Source organism: Budorcas taxicolor, chromosome X (genome assembly GCF_023091745.1).
Source record: "Budorcas taxicolor isolate Tak-1 chromosome X, Takin1.1, whole genome shotgun sequence".
Lineage (NCBI taxonomy): Eukaryota > Metazoa > Chordata > Mammalia > Artiodactyla > Bovidae > Budorcas > Budorcas taxicolor.
Window position 1 is genome coordinate 47948697 of NC_068935.1, and position 20238 is coordinate 47968934.

Genomic DNA, 20238 nt, shown 5'->3' on the forward strand with positions numbered 1-20238 from the left:
ATAAACAGGTCGTTCTGGCTACAAGTTCCCCCAAATTCTCCTTACTTGTATTTTTAAGGCACACCAGCTACCCTGTGTAATGTTCTCTATTTACAGTGAATCAATTATTTATTTTTATTATTTGATAATTTTATTAATTATTTAACTATTATTGAAGAAGGAAATGGCAACCCACTGTGGTATTCTTGCCTGGAAAATACTATGGATAGAGGAGCCTGGTGGGCTACAGTTCATGGGGTTGGCAAGAGTCAGACGTGACTGAGCACACACAAAATTATTAATTATTCTTACTATTCAAAAGAAACTTTCACACTGCCCAGCCAAATGCTTAGACCCAAGATGCTGAGAGTGGGCACAAGGACAGAGCCCAATTTGCATCATGGATTCTGGTTACTGGGGTTATACTTGATCATGACTTTCAACCCCAACCCATTTTTGGAGGTTTCAAAAGCCCCCAGAGTTTTCACCATAGGAAACCGATGGGTGACCAAGGGCTTTACATTCACAAACTTGGATGCAAGTGTTGAAATCGCCATTGGCCACGTTTTGCAGTAGCGAAATGCCCTTGATATCCACCTTCCAGGTGGCTGCATGCATGAGGGGCCCACTGGTCATCTCAGAGCCCAGAACCACCAGCACCAGCCCACCAGGATGAGTGGGGTAGATACCTGCCTGGATGGAGGTCCCTACTCCTGTGCACTTGATGGTGACTTCTGACTTGCTGCCCAAAAGGCCTTCCGCTTTCTTGGCTATTTCCTGAGGGCTCTCATTGGAGTCCGGAGGATGAAATCAGCCCCGACTTCCTTGGCTTTAGACAACCAAGAGGCTGACAGATCAGTCACCACCATTTGAGCTGCACCCATCACCTTGGCTGTGAGGAAACTGACCAGTCCATCTGGCCCAGCTCCACACACAAAGAGCTTGTTTCCAGTTTGCTGGCAGGCATGGATCCCCCATACAGTGGCTCAACCAGGGCCCCTTCCTCAAAGGTGACATTGTCAGGAAGCTTGTAGCAGAAATTAGCCTTGTGCTTGTAGAACTGGCAGAGGTTCCCATCATTGGGCCGCATGGCACAGAAGAAGATGGTTGGTGACAGATTGTATCGGCCAATCTTGCAGAGTTCAAGTTTCTCAAGGAGCTCCAGGCTCAGTGTCAACACTATCACCTGGCTGTAGGTGCTTGACTGATGATTCCACTTTTGTGACTGTTCTCAAAGCTTCATGCCCTAGCACCATTGGCTTTTTCACAACAAAATTTCTGATTCGACCATGCTGCCAGCCATGGACATCTGAACTACAAATTCCGACAGGATGTATCTTCAGCAGCACCTCATTTGGGCCTGGTTCAAGGATAGGATAGTACTCCAAGTGCAGGTCTCCGGGCCTGTGCACCAAGGAGAGGTTGTCAGGCTTGACTGCCGCCATGTCTGTGCCTCCCTCCTTTCTGGTCAGGGCTGCTGTCCGCTGTTCATGAGGTGGTTTAGTTTGCGGCCCCTTGAGGGGTTCTCCCAGATTTTAAATTGTGAAAGTGGTTGAATCCAGTTTAAAAACCAAGAGAAAGCTGTTGGCAACTCTAGCTGGGGATCCCACAGTAGATAAAATAGGGAAGCAATTCAGAATTTTTCAAGGTGAATTCATGGTTGTATTGAGTAAATCTTTGCTAATTTCTGCAGTTGGCTCTTGAGAATCTCTCTGCTTCTGAGCACGTTGCTCAGAAAATCTTCAACTCTAAGGATTGGAAGGAATCTTAAAAGTCATCTTTTTCAAATCTGCTCACCAACGAGTGGAATGTAGCAGGGAAAGTGCCAGGGACAACGGTGAGGGGACACGTGGCTTAAGGATTTTATGCCCACTTCATTCAGCTTCAGGAAGGACAGATACTAAAGGAAGGGAGAGAAATCAAGTGGGGAAAGAGGTTGAATAAGAATGAAATCAGTTGGATTTGCAAGGTCTAAGGGAGAAGGCTAGCTTTTGAGACTCTTTCTAAATTCCTGCCAGCTGCACTTCATCATTCTGTTCTCTGGGATCAGATCCTGTTTTATAAACTCTATCCTAGTACTGATCCCTGTTATCTTTGAATGTGTCTATATGTTCTTTTAGACCAGGAGCTCTTGGAGAAAAAAAGCCACAGCCTCACTCATGTGTGTAGCCTTTCCAGTCTTTGATACTTAGGGACTTAGCTGATAGTATGGTTGCACAGCTACAAATGGAGGCTTTAGCATCAGTAAGACTGACTACCAGCTTCAGTAGCTTCAGATTGGAAATCTCTCCTTGACTTTGACTGGCTCTGTGACCTTGGGCAAGTTACTTAAGTCTTAGCGACCTCATACATAAGATGAAGAGTAAGAATGAGTTGTAAGGATGAGAGCTGTGTAGAGTTCTTGGCACTTGGCAAATGATTGCTGCTGAGGTTCAGATTAGCAGGCCTCAGAAAGTGCTTGCTGGGGGCCTTCCCTGGTAGTCCACTGATTAAGGTTCCATATTCCTAATGCAGGAAGCACAGGTACAATCCCTGGTCAGGGAAGTAAGATCCCACATGCTCTAAGGCATGGTTGAAAAAACAAACAAACAAACAAACAAATGTTTGCTGAGGTAATTTTCCAGGGGCAGGGGGAAGAGCTCCAGACTCATGAAGTATGACTCCAGCTGACTGCCAGGAATGCTGAAGCCATTCTTAATTCTGGAATCTCAGAGTGGCGACTGCCTGACTCTGGTCAACTGGGCTACCCAAGTTCAGCTAACTTAAGAACATGTGGCTCTGTTGTTCTGGAGACCTCTGTGATTTGGTTCACCTGTCCCTTAATCCAGGGTAACAGGTTCAGTTCAGTTCAGTTCAGTTGCTCAGTCATGTCCAACTCTTTGCGACCCCATGAATCGCAGCACGCCAGGCCTCCCTGTCCATCACCAACTCCCGGAGTTCACTCAGATTCACGTCCATCGAGTCAGTGATGCCATCCAGCCATCTCATCCTCTGTCGTCCCCTTCCCCTCCTGCCCCCAATCCCTCCCAGCATCAGAGTCTTTTCCAATGAGTCAACTCTTCACATGAGGTGGCCAAAGTACTGGAGTTTCAGCTTTAGCATTATTCCTTCCAAAGAAATCCCAGGGCTGATCTCCTTTAGAATGGACTGGTTGGATCTCCTTGCAGTTCAAGGGACTCTCAAGAGTCTTCTCCAACATCACAGTTCAAAAGCATCAATTCTTTGGTGCTCAGCTTTCTTCACAGTCCAACTCTCGCATCCATACATGACCACTGGAAAAACCATAGCCTTGACTAGATGGACCTTTGTTGGCAAAGTAATGTCTCTGCTTTTGAATATGCTATCTAGGTTGATCATAGCTTTCCTTCCAAGGAGTAAGCGTCTTTTAATTTCATGGCTGCAGTCACCATCTGCAGTGATTTTGGAGCCCCCAAAAATAAAGTCTGACACTGTTTCCACTGTTTCCCGATCTATTTCCCATGAAGTGATGGGACTGAATGCCATAATCTTTGTTTTCTGAATGTTGAGCTTTAAGCCAACTTTTTCACTGTCCTCTTTCACTTTCATCAACAGGCTTTTTAGTTCCTCTTCACTTTCTGCCATAAGGGTGATGTCATCTGCATATCTGAGGTGATTGATATTTCTCCTGGCAATCTTGATTCCAGCTTGTGTTTCTTCCAGTCCAGCGTTTCTCATGATGTACTCTGCATAGAAGTTAAATAAGCAGTGTGACAATATACAGCCTTGAGGTACTCCTTTCCTGATTTGGAACCAGTCTGTTGTTCCATGTCCAGTTCTAACTGTTGCTTCCTGACCTGCATACAGATTTCTCAAGAGGCAGGCCAGGTGGTCTGGTATTCCCTTCTCTTTCAGAATTTTCCACAGTTTATTGTGATCCACACAGTTAAAGGCTTTGGCATAGGTTTTACCAGTGCTGCTGCCAGGGGAGGAGACAGGTGGAGCACATGCTAAGGAGTCAGGAAGTAAACATGTGCACCCTTTCTCCTTCCAGGGCTGGACTTGGTTGTTGTTATTCAGTCGCTTAGTCATGTCTGACTCTTTGTGATCCCATGGACAGCAGTGCACCAGGCTTCCTTGTCGTTCACTATCTCCCAGAATTTGCTCAAACTCATGTCCATTGAGTCAGTGGTGCCATCCAGCCATCTCATCCTCTGTCATCCCCTTCTCCTCCTGCCTTCAATCTTTCAGAGCATCAGGGTCTTTTCCAATGAGTTGGCTCTTCGCACCAGGTGGCCAAAGTATTGAAGCTTCAGCTTCCTTCCAATGAATATTCAGGGTTGATTTCCTTTAGGATGGACTGGTTTGATCTCCTTGCAGTCCAAGGGACTCTCAAGAGTCTTTTCCAACACCACAGTTCGAAAGCATCAATTCTTCAGTACTCAGCCTTCTTTATGGCCCAACTCTCACATCTGTACATGACTATTGGAGAAACTATAGCTTTGAGCATATGGACTCTTGGCAAAATGATGTCTCTGCTTTTAATATACTATTTAGCTTCATTATAGCTTTTCTTCCAAGGAGCAAGTTTCTTTTGTGGCTGCAGTTACCATCTGCTGTGATGCTGTGATTTTGGAGCCCAAGAAAATAAAGTCTGTCATTGTATAACCTTTATCTTTGGGTCCTTGAGTATTTTTCCCCAGACAAAATGGTGGGCCGCATTGTTATTTATTTATTTTTTACAAACTAGTTCACTAGTTTACCAGTTAAATCATTCTGACCACAGCACTGTTAAAGCCAGGATATGATCTCTAGCCTGTAGAGGAGGATGCCCCCTGCCATATGTTAGTAAATGCCTCCAGGTAAGAGGCAGAGCAGTGCTTTGAGTCCAGGACTTCTGGCTCCAAATGCAGTGGTCTTCCATAGGACCATAGCTACCTGTGGAGTATGTGATTCAGGAATATTCCTGTAACAGAAAGGATGTTCCATGTGGAAATGCCATGGGAGAAAAGGGACGCACTAGAAAGTGGTCCCTTGGGTCTCGCCTCAGTCAGTCATCCTCGGTGGTGTTCAGATTTTGTTCAGGTAGCTTGAGAGGAGCTATGGGCCACAGGAGAGGGGGAGTTCCAGAACAGGTAGAGCTCTTCATGCACACCCTCCACAGCACCACAACAGCACCTTCATCCAGCATAAGATGGTGTTTGTAGACATGGTACTGCTGCCTTTAAAGATTTGTTTTCACAGATTCTTCATAGGCTGCATTGTTATTGGTAATTATAATCATGATTGTCATTGCTGTCATGAATCATTTCTTCAACAAATGTATCTAGGTTTACCTTCTGCTAGATGTTAGGCAGAGAGGGATACAGGAGATACAAAAGAGTGCTTGTCCCCAAAGAGCACACAGTCTAGTGTAGACCAGGGGTTATGAGAGTGTGGTGGGTGCTGTTGTGGGGGAGCACACAGGGTGTCATGGGGCAGCAATCTCATCCTTGGGAGTTTTCAGAAACTTCCTGGAAGACATGCCTCCTGATTTGAGTCTTGAAAGAGAAACCAAGTTATTAGACAAAACCAAAAATGGGAGTTCAGTCCAATTAAAGGGAAAGCACATGCAAAGGCACAGAAGTGGGAGATGAGTTTGATTGCAGGACAAGACATGAGGAGGGGAGCAGAGTGAGATACTAATAATGTTATTACTACATAATATATTGTATTATATATAATACTACATTATGATTATGGAAGGTAACAATAGCATAGCACTTACCTTGTGTCAGACACTGTGTTCACCATTTAACAGTTGATAGCACATTTAAATGTCAAAGCAAGAAAAATAATAATTTTAACAGCTGAAATATAATAAGTATACCTTGTACACCAGGCACTAGACTGAGTGGTTTTTGTGCATGATCTAACTTAATCTTCATTATTAACCCCAATAGGGGCTTCCCTTGTGGCTCAGCTGGTAAAGAATCTACCTGCAATGTGGGAGACTTGGGTTTGATCCCTGTGTTTGGAAGATCCCCTGGAGAAGGGAAAGGCTACTCACTTCAGCATTCTGGCTTGGAGAATATCATGGACTGTATAGTCCATGGGGTCGCAAAGAGTTGGACACAACTGAACGACTTTCACTTTCATACTTCCCTGGTGGCTCAGATGATAAAGAATCTGCTGGCAGTGTGAGAGAGCTGGGTTCAATCCTTGGGTTGGGAAGATCCCCTGGAGGAGGGAAAAGATACCCACTCCAGTATTCTTGCCTGGGGAATTCCATGACAGAGGACCCTGGCAGGCTATATTCCATGGGGTCACAAAGAGTTGGATACGATTGAGTGACTAACACTTTCACCCTTATACAGATCAGTCAACTGAGCCTCAGAGAGATTTAAGTCATTGGCCCCAGGTCACACAGATGGCGAATGGCCAAGTTTGGATTCGAACCCAGAAACTGACTGAGTCTTAGTCATTAGGCTGCAGAGAGACAGCTGTTTCCTCTCAGTGCCTTGGGCAGATGCCACTTTGGTGAAAAATTATCTCACCTGGGACTTCTCTGGTAGTCTAGTGGTTAAGACTCTATGTTTCCTCTGCAGGAAGTGCAGGTTCCATCCCTGGTCAGGGAACTAAGATTCTGCATGCTCTGGCACAGACAAAAAAAAAAAAAAAAAAGACAGAGAGAGAGAACCTAAAATAAAATGATCCCACATTAGGCAAGATTGCCTGGACACTAATTCAGCCTCCTAGAATTAAGGCAGGTTATAATAATATAATGCCTACTCAAATGGACCCTGAGCCCAGCAGACAGGTGACATTTGGTGACTCTTGAAGAGAGGGCTCCCTGTGCAGGAGTTCAGAGACTGTTATTAGGCAGAATCTCTGCATAAAGGAGAATCTCTGGGGTCCTGCGAGGTCCTTTTTAGAAACACTAAAATCCCACGTAGGCAGAATAAACAGAGCATCACAAATTGGGTTCCAATGCCAGTGGTGAGCTCTTTTGTACAGAAGAACTCAGTCTCCCTTCCAGGCCATCAGAAGCCAGTTTCCTTCCCGGCAGAGCTTGCCCTGCCTAACCAAGCTGCACTCCCCTGGACCTTGCGAGACCACCTCTGCGACTCCAACTGTAGCTTCAGCTTCAGCTCTATTTGCTTTTATGCCTGGGTTCTGGCCCCAGCTCTTGTGCTGATTAGCTGTGTGACTATGGGCACATCCCTTAACCTCTCTGAACTTGCTTTCCTCATCTGTTATGTGAGGCTGTGGTTTCTCACCTTGCCTACCTCCCTGGACTGTGGAAGACAAAATGAGAGGAGGTACAGATTGGGGCCTTGAGAATGCACCACCATAAGGGGTGATTCTTACTCTGTCCACTTGGCTCATCTCCTGCACGGACATTTTAAAATTAACTAAGGACAAGAACACAGCCTTTTCCTCTCTTTGGGGAACTTGAGAATATGACTCTGTTTGTCCTGATGGGCATTTGCCCAGAGGCCACCTTGGTGCTGTCAGCAACTACTTCATAAGGCTTGAGCAGCTGCTTATTTCTTTCATATTGTTATGATTTCATGTTGTAGAGTTGCTGGAGAGAGCTTCACCACCCCACCTCCTTTGGAAAATAGCGGCTCTCGGTTGTCTTCAGAGCTCTTGAATAGTGGCAAAAGTCCCAAGCAGGCCTGAGTATATTCCTTTCACTTGTGAAGGGTGAGCATGCTGATGGCAGTAATTAATTGACTGGGGGCGGGTGGGGAAGATAGCTTTGTAAACTGAGGACAAGTGAGCGAGTCATGCTACCCAGGCTGACCCCCTCACCTGGGCAGTCTCTGAGGACACCTGCCTTCCATCATTAGGGCCGCTGAGCCCATTGACACAGCCTGACTGCCTCCGCTGGTGTGGGGAACAAAGCCGAGCATTTACTGGCTGGAGCGCAGGGATGAATACAATGAGGCTCTTCGACCAGGCCTGGCCCAGACAGCTGCTCAGGCAAAGGGGTTTCGAATGAACGTGTTTCTATTTAGAATGTGTATGTTTTGACTGAATTTGAAGAAAAGCATGAGGTGGTTCCCTCTTTGGAAAACAAACTAATTATATACTCCCGTGTTGTCTGGTGGTCGGAAGCCGAATATGTCCACAACAGTACTTCATGGAGAGAATTTTCTTCAGAGATGTACGTGAGATGCCTCTGTAGGGCCACAGCTGGCACTTTTTCAAAATCACATGCCTCGTGGCTTAAAAGGACTCTTTAGGGAAACCTTGAGTGCTGTAAATATTCTGTTTTTAATTGGGAATTACCACCCTATAATTTTTGTGCTCTCTTAATTTGGTTTGGCACATACTGGGTTTTCGCTGGAGTTGGGATCCAGGATCTAGAAAGGTGATTTGCTCTTCTGTGGGCAGTAGAAAAGGTTCCACGGAAGCAAGAGCTGGTGGACCAAGTGACACCCAAAGCCATTACTGGACTGAACCATTTGCATTTCCATTCAGGTCATGATGTCTCGGCCAAGCTATTGACTTAGCGCTGTTTTGACTTGGGTGGCTTTGACTCTTCCATTCAGGCTTTAGAAACATCATTGAGTTAACAGGCCACACACCAATTCACCCTTCTCCCTCCCTACTCTTCAGCCCCTTTGTGTTAGATAAGGAGGCCTTTCCCTGCTACAAAAAGGTAGCAGGCCCGAGTCTCCATGAGCTCTGTGCCCCTTATACCACCCTCAATTTAGTCTTTGTGCAGGGCTGCTTTTGTTTCCTTCTGAGAATTAAAAGTTAATTGATACCTCAAATGGATGTTGGTCACAAAGCATTTCACCTCCAATGCAGTCCTGCATCCCATTAGATTAACCCTCTTCTGCAGTTCATTGTAAATAAACATCCCACAACAAAAAAAGCTTACCTACCTAAATTCTCTTGGTTTCTGCAGTGGGGCTAAAATTCTATGACAATGTCACTGGGTTAATTAATTTAGATTGATGACTTTTGGAGTTCTGTTTTCCTTTGCCTTCCCTGTTTGTCACAGACTGCTGACCAAGTATTTCCAAATGTCTGAATTTATCAGGTTATCCAGAGCCCTTCCAGAGATGGGCAGTCATCTCAACCTTAGGCCTCGATAGCAATACTGCAAATCCTCCTAAGGAAATCCTGATGCAATAATCTAGTATAGAAGAAATGTATATTCAAACTATTCTCTGATAAGAGTTCATTTTCAGCTTTCTTATCCATTCATCTGCTGATGGACATCTAGGTTGCTTCCATGTCCTGGCTATTATAAACGGTACTGTGATGAACATTGGGGTACACAATGGAGTATTACTCAGCCATTAAAAAGAATACATTTGAATCAGTTCTAATGAGGTGGATGAAACTGGAACCTATTATACAGAGTGAAGTAAGCCAGAAAGAAAAACATCAATACAGTATACTAATGCATATATATAGAATTTAGAAAGATGGTAATGATAACCCTGTATGCAAGACAGCAAAAGAGACACAGATGTATAGAACAGTCTTTTGGACTCTGTGTTAGAGGGAGAGGGTGGGATGATTTGGGAGAATGGCAATGAAACATGTACAATATCATATATGAAATGAATTGCCAGTCCAGGTTTGATGCATGATACTGGATGCTTGGGGCTGGTGCAGTGAGACAACCCAGAGGGATGGTTAAGGGAGGAAGGAGGGAGGGGGGTTCAGCATGAGGAACACGTGCATATCTGTGGCGGATTCATGTTGATGTATGGCAAAACCAATACAATACTGTAAAGTAATTAACCTCCAATTAAAATAAATAAATTTATATTTTTTAAAAAAAAGAGTTCATTTTCAGTGAAGAGAAATATGTGAATTTTTTTCCAAACATGGAGGAAAAAGTTTCTCTAGGGTCAACTAAAGCACAGTGGAATGCACCCAATTAGTTTGAGAAATAAAGAAATAAGGAGCACATTTATGATAGACTTTTGCTGTTATTCCAATGTACACAAGGGTACACACCAATGATCCTGGCAGAATCTGGGTTCCAATAAGATGTTCTGGAATTTTGAGGCTTAGGGATGAGTAAGTTATTCTTCCTGCTAAACAAACTTCCCCCATTAAATAGTTCTTGTTAATTCTCAGCTAAGGCCACGTGAATAGAACAATTTTTGTTGCGATTAGAAAAATGGATTTTCTTTTTCCTATAAATTAAGCTATTTAATTCTGTAATGGGATCAAAGGGCTTGGGGGATATTTAATATCAACTTTATCAGGGTTACTATTTCTATTCCAGATGGCCCTAACTGCCACACAATGCTTCCCACACCTCTTGGAGAATCAAAATGAAACCATGACTTCTCCAAGGAAGATATGCAAATACCCAAGAAGCATATGAAAAGATTTTCAACATCATTAGTCGTAGGGGAAATACAAATCTAAACCACAATGAGAGATTCCCTTATATCCACTCAGTTCTCATTTTAGTCTCTCAGTCGTGTCCGAAACTCTTTGCGAACCCATGGGCTGCAGCATGCCAGGCTTCCCTATCCATCACCAACTCCTGGAGCTCGCTGAAACTCATGTCCATTGAGTCGGTGATGCCATCCAATCATCTCATCCTCTGTCATCCACTTCTGCTCCTGCCTTCAATCTTTCCCAGCATCAGGATCGTTTCCAATGAGTCTGCTTTTCACATCAGGTGGGCAAAATATTGGAGCTTCAGCTTCAACATCAGTCCTTCCAATGAATATTTAGAACTGATTTCCTTTAGGAATGACTTGTTCGATCTCCTCGCAGTCCAAGGGACTCTCAAGAGTATTCTCCAACACCACAGTTCAAAAGCATTAATTCTTTGGAGCTCAGCTTTCTTTATGGTCCAACTCTCACATCTATACATCAGTTCAGTTTAGTTCAGTCGTTCAGTTGTGTCCGACTCTTTGCGACCCCATGAACCACAGCAAGCCAGGTCTCCCTGTCCATCAAAACTCCCAGAGTTCACCCAAACCCATGTGCATTGAGTCAGTGATGCCATCCAACCATCTCATCCTCTGTCGTCCCCTTCTCCTCTTGCCCTCAATCTTTCCCAGCATCAGTGTCTTTTCAAATGAGTCAGCTCTTCACATCAGGTGGCCAAAGGATTGGAGATTTAGCTTCAAATCAGTCCTAACAATGAACACCCAGGACTGATCTCCTTTAGGATGGACTAGTTGGATCTCCTTGCAGTCCAAGGGACTCTCAAGAGTCTTCTCCAACACCACAGTTCAAAAGCATCAATTCTTCGGCATTCACCTTTCTTTATAGTCCAACTCTCACATCCATACATGACCACTGGAAAAACGACAGCTTTGACTAGACGGACCTTTGTTGACAAAGTAATGTCTCTACTTTTCTATATGCTGTCTGGGTTGGTCATAACTTTCCTTCCAAGGAGTAATTGTCTTTTAATTGCATGGCTGCAGTCACCATCTGCAGTGATTTTGGGGCCCAGAAAAATAAAGTCAGCCACTGTTTCCACTGTTTCCCCATCTATTTGCCATGAAGCGATGGGACCAAATGCCATGGTCTTAGTTTTCTGAATGTTGAGCTTTAAGCCAACTTTTTCACTCTCCTCTTTCACTTTCATCAAGAGGCCCTTTAGTTCTTCTTCACTTTCTGCCATAAGGGTGGTGTCATCTGCATATCTGAGGTTATTGATATTTCTCCTGGCAATCTTGATTCCAGCCTGTGCTTCCTCCAGCCCAGCGTTTCTCATGATGTACTCTGCATATAAGTGAAACAATCAGGGTGACAATATACAGCCTTGACGTACTCCTTTTCCTATTTGGAACCAGTCTGTTGTTCCATGTCCAGTTCTAACTGTTGCTTCCTGACCTGCATATAGGTTTCTCAAGAGGCAGGTCAGATGGTCTGGTATTCCCATCTCTTTCACAATTTTCCACAGTTTATTGTGATCCACACAGTCAAAGGCTTTGGCATAATCAATAAAGCAGAAATAGATGTTTTTCTGGAACTCTCTTGCTTTTTTGATGATCCAGCAGATGTTGGCAATTTGATCTCTGGTTCCTCTGCCTTCTCTAAAACCAGCTTGAACATCTGGAAGTTCACAGTTAATATATTGTTGAAGCCTTATTTGGAGAATTTTGAGCATTACTTTACTAGCATGTGAGATGAGTGCAATCGTGCAGTAGTTTGAGCATTCTTTGGCATTGCCTTTCTTTGGGATTGGAATGAAAACTGACCTTTTCCAGTCCTGTGGCCCCTGCAGAGTTTTCCAAATTTGCTGGCATATTGAGTGCAGCACTTTCACAGCATCATCTTTCAGGATTTGAAATAGCTCAACTGAAATTCCATCACCTCTACTAGCTTTGTTCATAGTGATGCTTCCTAAGGTCCACTTGATTTTACATTCCAGGGTGTCTGGCTCTAGGTGAGTGATCACACCATTGTGATTATTTGGATCATGAAGATCTTTTTTGTATAGTTCTTCTGTGTATTCTTGTCACCTCTTCTTAAAATCTTCTGCTTCTGTTAGGTCCAGACCATTTCTGTCCTTTATTGAGCCCGTCTTTGCATGAAATGTTCCCTTGGCATCTCTAATTTTCTTGAAGAGATCTCTAGTCTTTCCCATTCTATAGTTTTTCTCTGTTTCTTTGCACTGATCACTGAGGAAGGCTTTCTTCTCTCTCCTTGCTATTCTTTGGAACTCTGCATTCAAATGGGTATATCTTTCCTTTTCTCCTCTGCTTTTTGCTTTTCTTCTTTTCACAGCTATTTGTAAGCTGTGAAAAGACAGCCATTTTGCTTTTTTGCATTTCTTTTTCTTGGGAATGGTCTTGATCCCTGTCTCCTGTACAATGTCATGAACCTCCATCCATAGTTCATCAGGCACTCTATCAGATCTAGTCCCTTAAATATATTTCTCACTTCCACTGTATAATCATAAGGGATTTGATTTAAGTCATACTTGAATGGTCTAGTGGCTTTCCCTACTTTCTTCAATTTAAGTCTGATTTTGCAATAAAGATTTCATGGTTTGAGTCACAGTCAGCTCCCGGTCTTGTTTTTGCTGACTGTATAGAGCTTCTCCATCTTTGGTTGCAAAGAATATGATCAGTCTGATTTTGATGTTGACCATCTGGTGATGTCCATGTGTAGAGTCTTCTCTTGTGTTGTTGGAAGAGGGTGTTTGCTATGACCAGTTCAAGGGCAAAGGAGAAGCCCCAGCAAGACAATAGGAGGGTGGATTTGGATTTAGAATCAAACCTCATTACTCCCAGAGATACTCAGAGGGCTCAAACAAACCTTGTGTGCACCAGGACCCAGGGACCTCACAAACACTGAGAAAGAACTGTGTTTGAGCATCTCCTGTGGAGGCACAGGTCAGCAGTGGACTGCCACAGGACAGGGGCTCTGGGTGCAGCAGACTTCAGTTTGGCATAAGCCCTCTAGGAAGAAGTGGCCATTTAGCCCACCATAGAGCTGCCAGAATTTACACAGGACTGGGAAATAGAGGGCACAAACAGAACCTTGTGCACCAGGACTCAGGAGATAGGAGTAGGGACCCCACAAGAGACTCCCCCAGACTTGCCTGTGAGTGTCCAGGAGTCTCCAGCAGAGGCATGGGTTGGTGATGGCCTGCTGCAGGGTTGGGGACATTGCGTGAAGTAGTACATGCATGGGATCTTTTGAAGGAGATCACCATTATTTTCATTACCTCCACCATAGTTTGGCCCCAGGTAAATAGCAGGAAGGGAACACAGCTTCATCAACAGAAAATTGGATTAAAGATTTACTGAGTATGGCCCCGCCCATCAGAACAAGACCCAGTTTCCCCTCAGTCAGTCTCTCCCATCAGGAAGCTTCCATAAGCCTCTTATTCCTCTCTGTCAGAGGGATAACCATCAGACTGAAAACCACAATCACAGAAAACTAAACAATCTAATCACATGAACCACAGCCTTGTCTAACTCAATGAAACTATGAGCCATGCCCTGTAAGGCCATCCAAGACGGACAGGTCATGGTGGAGAGTTCTGACAAAACGTGGTCCACTGGAGAAGGGAATGGCAAAACACTTCAGCATTCTTGCCTTGAGAACCCCATGAACAGTATGAAAAGGCAAAAAGATAGGACACTGAAAGATGAACTCCCCAGATCAGTAGGTGCCCAATATGCTACTGGAGATCAGTGGAGAAGTAACTCCAGAAAGAATGAAGAGATGGAGCCAAAGCAAAAACAACACCCAGTTGTGGATGTGACTGGTGATGGAAGGAAGATCCGATGCTGTAAAGAGCAATACTGCATAGGAACCTGGAATGTCATGTCCATGAATCAAGGCAAATTGGAAGTGGTCAAACAGGAGATGGCAAGAGTGAACATTGATGTTTTAGGAATCAGCGAACTAAAATGGACTGGAATGGGTGAATTTAACTCAGATGATCATTATATCTATTACTGTGGGCAAGAATCCCTTAGAATAAATGGAGTAGCCATCATAGTCAAAAAAGAGTCTGAAATGCAGTACTTGGATGCAATCTCAAAAACGACAGTATGATCTCTGTTCATTTCCAAGGCAAACCATTCAATATCATGGTAATTCAAGTCTATGCTCTGACCAGTAATGCTGAAGAAGCTCAAGTTGAATGGTTCTATGAAGATCTACAAGACCTTCTAGAACTAACACCCCAAAAAGATGTCCTTTTCATTATAGGGGACTGGAATGCAAAAGTAGGATGTCAAGAAACACCTGGAGTAACAGGCACATTTGGCCTTGGAGTACAGAATGATGCAGGGCAAAGGCTAATAGAATTTTGCCAAGAGAACACACTGGTCATAGCAAACACCCTCTTCTAACTGTATACTAAGGTGGTACTCTAATCCAGGTGCTGCTAAACATGTGTTGTCTTACACAGGTCTTAATCTGTGTGTGTATGCATGTGTGCTCAGTTGTGTCCAACTCTTTGAGATCCCATGGACTGTAGCCTGCCAGGCTCCCCTGTCCATGGAATTATCCAGGCAAGAATACTGGAGTGGGTTGCCATTTCCTTCTTCAGGGGATCATCCGACCCAGGGATCAAACTTGCTTCTCCTGTGTCTCCTGCATTGGCAGGCAGATACTTTACCACCTGGATACTGTGCCACTAGAAAAGCCCCAGGTGTTAATCTATCTTTTTGCCAAACCCAGACTGGGAAGCACTATGCTGCCCTGCCCTCCAGCATCCAAGCCATATTCTAGCCATTAATTAGGTCATTGAACTGCACTTGCATAGGGTCACAGAAAACACTGTAACATAATGCTCCATCTATCCACGTACAATGTATTTTGTTTCCTCCAACATCAAAACTATGTTTCACGTTTTCTTCTAATAAATTTGGGAGCCATTTAGCTCAATATTTTCACTGATATAACTTTGGGAGCTGCGGGAAGACACAAACCTGCTGTTGCCATACAAGTGCTCCAGAGGATCTTTTCTGGTATGAGTTAATAATTTGATAAGGACTATTGACTTAGTTTCGAACCACACAGAAATTCTTAGCAAACACTCACTGTAATTATTTTATGTACTCTCAATGGTAAATGATTTGGTAGTGCAGACAGCTGGGGGAGCTTCAAAGGGAGACAGAAGGAGGTTCAAATTCCTCTTCAGCAGTACGTGAACCATGAACTTCCAGATGTTCAAGCTGGTTTTAGAAAAGGCAGAGGAACCAGAGATCAAATTGCCAACATCTGCTGGATCATCGAAAAACCAAGAGAGTTCCAGAAAAACATCTATTTCGATTTTATTGACTATGCCAAAGCCTTTGATATGTGGATCACAATAAACTGTGGAAAATTCTGAAAGAGATGGGAATACCAGACCACCTGACCAGCTTCTTGAGAAACCTATATGCAGGTCAGGAAGCAACAGTTAGAACTGGACATGAAACAACAGACTGGTTCCAAATAGGAAAAGGAGTACGTCAAGGCTGTATATTGTCACCTGTTTATTTAACTTATATGCAGAGTACATCATGAGAAACACTGGGCTGGAAGAAGCACAAGCTGGAATCAAGATTGCTGGGAGAAATATCAATAACCTCAGATACACAGATGATACCACCCTTATGGCAAAAAGTGAAGAGGAACTAAAGGGCTTCTTGATGAAAGTGAAAGAGGAGAGTGAAAAAGTTGGCTTAAAGTTCAACATTCAGAAAACGAAGATCATGGCATCTGGTCCCATCACTTCATAGCAAATAGATGGGGAAACTGTCAGACTTTATTTTTTTGGGCTCTGAAATCACTGCAGATGGTGACTGCAGCCATGAAATTAAAAAACACTTACTCCTTGGAAGAAAAGTTTTGACCAACCTAGATAGCATATTGAAAAGCAGAGACATTACTTTGCCAACAAAGGTCCGTCTAGTCAAGGCTATGGTTTTTCCAGTAGTCATGTATGGATGTGAGAGTTGGACTGTGAAGAAAGCTGAGCACCAAAGAATTGATGCTTTTGAACTGTGATGTTGGAGAAGACTCCTGAGAGTCCCTTGGACTGCAAGGAGGTCCAACCTGTCCATCCTAAAGGAGATCAGTCCTGGGTGTTCATCGGAAGGACTGATGCTAAAGCTGAAACGCCAATACTTTGGCCACCTCAAGCGAAGAGTTGACTCACTGGAAAAGACCCTGATGATGGGAGGGATTGGGGGCGGGAAAAGTGGACGACGGAGAATGAGATGGCTGGATGGCATCACTGACTCGATGGACATGAGCTTGAGTGAACTCCGAGAGTTTCTGATGTACAGGGAGGCCTTGCGTGCTGCGATTCATGTGGTCACAAAGAGTCAGACACGACTGAGTGACTGAACTGAACTGAACTGAATTATTAATAGATATAGTTATGACCTTGGGCAAATTATTTAACCTCTCTTGACCTCAGGTTTCAAGGCCGACAATAATAACACCTTGCTGGTTGAGACATTAGCTTGAGAATGAAAGGTGATAGTGGGAACTGATACTCAATGAATATTAGTTCTATTTCTTCCCTTGAAAAGTGTATCAGGAGGAATGCATTTTATTCAAAGGAAAGGCTTCAGTGGTCTTATTTTTTTAAAAATCTAAAATTCTAAAATTAGAATTTTAGTACTTCTCTTTGGAGAAAATAAGTTAAATTTCACATCTTTAGTTGAAAATAATAGTAATAACAGTAAAACATTTGGAACTTGAAATATCTGGCAAGTTTTCACTATGAAAATCCACTAGAATGTTTTCCTTACCATACCTCCTGATCACTTTAAGGCTAGCAAGCTGTTAATTTATTTCTCCATTTTTTCCTGAAGTCAATCTTTACCTTATTCCTAAAGCCATCTGGGCTGATTTAGTTCAGTCGGAACCTGGAGCTAATGAGGCCAAGGTCAGGGCTGGATCCCATTGGGAGCAGTTAGCTTTGCCCCCTTCTTTGGCCCTACCCTGCTTTTTCAACCCTACCAGCTGGTTTTCTACATGCGTTTGCTCTAAGGGACTGGGGGCCGGGTGAGAAGGAGAGGGTGGCTGTGGAACCCCACTACCAGCAACATAGCTGAAAGCCTGTGTCTTTGGATGAAAAGCACTGTCCATGAAAACCAGTCCCCAATTCCACTGGGCCCTGAAAACAGATGATTAGCACTGATGGCTATATAAAGGTGCTGATCACAGTCCAGTTTATAATTATTTTCTTTCTAATTTATCTCCTCTTCCTGAATGCCCTCATTAGAGAGTGGCAGCCACTTCCTGATGCTCTAACTTGGTCCTTAGTCATTTAAGGCCACATAACTGATGCCTGCTATTGTCAGCAGTGCCATGGCAGGAACCTTCTGCAAAGCTTGCAACCAAGGTTAAACACTGGGAGAAGGCTCTTGTTAGTAACATCCCATTACTGTTGCTATGATAAATTTGGCTCATTGACTGTAATGTTAGTTTCTCAGTCATGTCGGACTCTTTGTGACCCTATGAACTGTAGCCTACCTGGCTCCCCGTCCATGGAATTCTCCAGGCAAGAATACTGGAGTGGGTTGCCATTCCCTTCTCTAGGCAATGACAATAAGGCATAAATGAAAAATCCTCCTGATCAAAGGTAGAGACAGTCTCTCCTATGGCTTTTGATTGATTTATGTTGCATGTGTGTCTTTTACTGGGCATTCAATAACCCATTGGACTTCCCTGATAGCTCAGGTGGTAAATAATCCACCTGCAATGCAGGAGACCCTGGTTCAATTCCTGGGTCCGGAAGATCCCCTGGAGAAGGGATAGGCTACTCACTCCAGTATTCTTGGGCTTCCTTTCTGGCTCAGCTGGTAAAGAATCTGCCTGCAAGACCTGGGTTTGATCCCTGGGTTGGGAAGATCCCCTGGAGAAGGGAACAGCTACCCACTCCAATATTCTTGCCTGGAGAATTCCATGGACTGTATAGTCCATGGGGTTGCAAAGAGTCGGAGATGACTGAGTGACTTTCACTTTCACTAACCCATTGCACCTGTGTTAAGAGCAGCATATACTTTATTTTAGCATTTTGTTTATAAACAGAAAATGATCTGCCAAAGTCCCCAATAAAGAGGCAGTTCCTCTTTCATTTTTTAACCTTTTTCCTTCATTAGTATCAAAATGGGAATGAAACCAGTTTAAATCTTTTCGAAACTTGCATCTAAATTGTGTTCAAACACTGTGTACGTCTGCTCTTTTGAAGGCAGTTTGTGATTTCAAGGCATTTCTGGCAGCAACATACATGACAAAAAACCCTACATTTTGTATGAATGAAGTTATACACAGCTCAGGCTGAAGAAGTGTCAGAGGGAAGGATTAAGAACATTTTTAGGCATCATTTTTATCTCAGAAAATTTCCAACGTGTGAAAAGCAGGTTAATATCTTCAGGTACCAATCACCTAGTTTTCATGACCATGCCTGTTCATCTCTACCCTAACTTACCCTCCTTCACTATTATTTTAAAGCAAACTCACGATACCTTATTTTATCCCTACATACTTTAGTAGGTAAGGACTAAAAAACACACATAAGGAACATGATTTCAAGAACATTTTAAATAGATTTGGAGAATGGCCGAAAATCCTATGATGGGAGAAAATATCACATTTTTTACATCACCGACTTTTAAAACCCGAAAAATTGATTAGAGGGGCCTGAAGAGAACAGCATGTTTGGGAGTCCTCAGAGAATTGTCACTAGATGAGGCAAAGATGCTGGTACCGAGGTGGGTAGGCCTGAAGAAGCCTACCACCAAGCTGTCCTGCAGAAAGTCAGAAAGAAGAGTTGGATCAGTGGTAAGAACAGCAGCTCATTAAAATGAGTATACTGAGTGAAATTCCTACAGATTGCTCTTATATTTTTAAAGTTGACCCCAGATCATCCTAAGTCATTCACATTGATTGAACACTTACTGTATACCACAGTTCATGGACAACTTTCTGTAATCCTGCAAATGTCTGATATATACTTGTCTTATTCCCATTTTATAGATGAGGAAACTGAGACCTAGAGAGGCCTGAGGGCAGGGATATGTTTCAAATATAATCAATCTGATTCCAGTGCCATTGTTTGTAACTACCATGCAGGTCTGGGCTTCCCAGGTGGCTCGGTGGTAAAGAATCTGCCTGCCAATGCAGGAGATGCAGGAGACACAGGTTCAATCTGTGGGTCAGGAGCATTCCCTGGAGAAGGAAATGGCAATCCACTCTAATATTCTTACCTGGAAAATCCCCATGGACAGAGGAGCCTGGTGGGCTGCAGTCCATGGGGTTGCAAAGGGTTGGACACGACTTAGCACACATGCACCTTTCATCTAGCTTTGAAAGTAGTAAGATAATGGTTAAGTGTAGCTGTTTTAATATTTTTATTTTTTAGCAGTAAGATTCGGAGAAGGCAATGGCACCCCACTTCAATACTCTTGCCTGGAAAATCCCATGGATGGAGGAGCCTGGTAGGCTGCAGTCCATGGGGTCGCTAAGAGTTGGACGCGACTGGGTGACTTCACCTTCACTTTTCACTTTCCTGCATTGGAGAAGGAAATGGCAACCCACTCCAGTGTTCTTGCCTGGAGAATCCCACAGATGGGGGAGCCTGGTGGGCTGCCGTCTATGGGGTTGCACAGAGTCGGACACACCTGAAGCGACTTAGCAGTAGCAGTAGCAGTAAGATTTAGAAAATGGAGAGTCATAAATTCCTGGGTACTGAGCCTTATCTGAATCTCAGCTAGAGCTCATGCATGGTAATTTGGAACAAATGCTTCTATCCATTCATTTAGCACACATTTTATGAGGACTTACTACAAAGTATATGCCAGATGCTGTGGTGTACGAGGATCATTCTTGCCTAGGTAGACCTTTGAG

The 20238-nt window shown here is 43.7% G+C and overlaps 1 pseudogene; it reads right to left on the minus strand.

Annotated features, from left to right (window-relative positions):
- Positions 1–377: 377 nt before the first annotated feature.
- Positions 378–1424, minus strand: LOC128070541 (sorbitol dehydrogenase-like; annotated as a pseudogene).
- Between the last annotated feature and the right edge of the window lie 18814 nt (positions 1425–20238).